The sequence below is a fragment of the Arachis hypogaea genome, chromosome 16 (assembly GCF_003086295.3).
Source record: "Arachis hypogaea cultivar Tifrunner chromosome 16, arahy.Tifrunner.gnm2.J5K5, whole genome shotgun sequence".
Lineage (NCBI taxonomy): Eukaryota > Viridiplantae > Streptophyta > Magnoliopsida > Fabales > Fabaceae > Arachis > Arachis hypogaea.
The window spans coordinates 99,696,547-99,699,639 of NC_092051.1; the positions used below are offsets into that span (position 1 = coordinate 99,696,547).

The 3,093-nt window shown below is 37.7% G+C and overlaps 1 long non-coding RNA gene across 1 annotated transcript; it reads right to left on the bottom strand.

Moving 5' to 3' along the window:
• Nucleotides 1–525, bottom strand: LOC140179822 (uncharacterized). Its single transcript, XR_011873647.1, has 3 exons — nucleotides 356–525; nucleotides 215–271; nucleotides 1–131 (listed from the first exon to the last, which is right to left on the bottom strand). It is a non-coding gene; the product is annotated as an uncharacterized lncRNA (long non-coding RNA).
• Between the last annotated feature and the right edge of the window lie 2,568 nt (nucleotides 526–3,093).

The following is a 3,093-nucleotide window of genomic DNA, read 5'->3' on the forward strand; positions in this document are numbered from 1 at the left end:
GCACAGAAAATTTATACAACATTCACACAACTCAAACACAAATAATCAAGATTAATTTCGTGACACCCTGCCTTGATTTGCTGCTCCAAATCCGGTTACTCTTTGAAGTGTTCTTAAAGCACTTTTTCCTCCTAAAACACATCAAGAACAACTTTAAAACTCTAAACCATCAACTAAACGAACTTCAGCAGCATCTTAGAAAGGTTATCCTCACCTTAAACATGCAGGAAATCAAAGATCTTTGGCCCACAAGTCAAGCTAAGCAAGAGATCTAAGGAAGAACATTAAGAAAACACTTGTTTAAGCATGTTTCCTTGAAAACCGAATTGAAGAGGGAGGGAGACAGCCATCTCACCTTATTTCCAGCCTTGATAAGTCACATGGTTATGTAGAGGAAGAAGAGAGGATCATTTTGGTGAAATCGGAGTTTTGATTTGAGTTTTAATTCAGAAGAAATCTAGCTTTGAAGATTAAGTGTTCATAAAAGTTTCTCTCTTTTGTCTCTTGTTATTTTCGGCCAAAATGATGAAATGAGACAGCCTTGGAGGTCTTAGGGGTGTAGGGTGAGTTGTGATTGGTTGTCTTGGAGGTGGATTAAAATAATATTAAAATATCTCAGGTGTATAACTACTAAAACTAGATGTATCGGAACACTTGCAAAAACATCTCTAAAAATTATTTTCTGAGCTACTAGCATAAATGACACTAGTAACGTATTTATTATGAGAATAAAACATGAATAATGAGGCCTTAGCATTGCTAAAGTCATCAGAGAGTGCTGGTGCTAAGCTGCACCAGTAAATTGTGAACCCGGTTAAACCGATTTTCTATTTTTAACTAAAACAGACCAGGTAACCTTATAATATCATTCAAGCATTTTTTAATTCTAATATAATGATAATATTATACTATTATCTATCTCCTCTCATGAATCGAGTCCGGTTCGTCAAACAGAGACAATTTACGAAAATCAGAATCAAAACTGCCAACCGATACGGTTCAAAAACTAGGTTCTTCGTGACCGCGTTATCGAGCTTGCCTCGGAAAAAGTTCTAGCTTAAGGATGACATAATGACAATGAGGATTGAGATACTTGTTGATATAGAAGAGGTGTTCCCTTTACTGATCTTCTGGCGAAATCCGTGCCTTCGGAAAAGATCTCGCATACTCGAAAATCAGGGTTGTTACATTCTACCCTCCTAAAAGAAAATTTTGCCCTCAAAATTTCAGCCACATGCAAGAATCCATCTTCAAGAAGTCTATTTACTTCAAGCCATCCTGACGAAGATATCAGTTCATTCCTTACAGCATCTAAATATCACATAGCCATGGCCATGGAGATCATAACAGCTATAAGAATAGTTGTGCCTCTCATGAATTTATCGTTCGGAACTCGATTAAACCATGCCTATTCACAGTCATTGAGGTCTTATCCACACCAAACAATCAATATTAAGGTGATCAGTCTTAATATCTCAAGTTAGGCACGAACATTCCTAAAATGAGCACTCATAGACATTCATGCCAAATGTATCTTGAAGATACCCTAACAGCATGGGACACAAAAGCAGAATATGCAATAAAGCATAGTCAGTCCACTCCCCAGGCTCTACTGGGAATGAACTGCTCTGATACAAAATTGTAACGATCCAATTTTCAATATGTCTAGATCATACCAGAAACTGAGCGCTACCAATTTGTCTTCCTAATTATTATCTATTATTTATCATATGAGCCTGATTCGTTGTTAAAAACATAGTTAATTTATGGGGTATTTTTGTTTTTGAAAACATTTGGATTAATAGACAGAATCGTTCATAATCAATTCACAATTGATAACAGATAAAACAATTATAAACAATCACACATAAATACATCACAAGTAGTCAACAATATTCGGTGATTTAGCCTTTATTAGAGTATAGACTTTTAGTTAGAACACCCCTAGATATAGCTAGATAATAACTATATACATATATATACATACAACATCCTAGGTCCTGACCTATTCAAGAGGTCCCTAAGCTGGCACCTAGGCTAGCCTAGACTCTATACTCACCTAGTCCCTCTAAACTACTAAAGCGAGGGAAAGTACGTTCTAAGTCTTCAAAACTCAAGTCAGGTGGAACGTCATCAAAAGGTAGAACATCATCTGCTACTCCTCTGCACGATCAGACATTGCCATAGGACGTCTCTCTGGTACCTCATGAAGTAGCCACACAACAGGAGTCTCGTATACATGATTTAGGTTAAAGTTCACGTACAAACGGGGTGCAGATATTGGCTGGTATCACAGTATATACATATAAACAAAGAACGAGATTCACGCTAGACTCAGAAGAATACCTAGAGCAGAATCCTCTTTACGAAACGGTCATCAGTAGATTACGGAAGGGTATTCCTGCTTCCATCTGAAGGGGGAGGGGAGAGAGAAGGGGTAAGAACTGGGGAGTTCTTAGTAGGGTCGGGGTTATTAGTTACGTTCATTAATTACGTGTTGTTTAGCAGATAAATAGCAGAATACCGAGAAGTAGTAGACAGAAGAAACAGATAAATAGAGAAAATAGAAAGCAAAACAAAAATAAAAGAATACAAGAAAACAAAACACAGACATAGAGAATAGAATGAAAACAAAGAAAGCATATATTCAAACAACAATCATAACAGAAGAAATACGCAACCAAGTATGATGCATGTCTGTCCTATGCAGGCCATGAGCTCACGTGTCGGTTTACACCCTGCCGCCTGACATTATCCAGGAACTAGTCCTAGATATGGCTTATTTTCTGTAGGTGAACTTCGGCCTACAGAAATAGCACTCCCGTAAGTGAACTTCGGCTTACAAGAATAGTCTAAACACAACACAACAACTTTCTGTAGGTGAACTTCGGCCTACAGAAATAACACCTCTGTAAGTGAACTTTGGCTTACAGAAATGGTGCCCCTGTAAGTGAACTTCGGCTTACAGGAATAATATAAACACAACAGAACAACTTTCTGTAGGTGAACTTCGGCCTACAGAAATAACACCTCTGTAAGTGAACTTCGGCTTACAGAAATAGCGCCCCTGTAAGTGAACTTCGGCTTACAGGT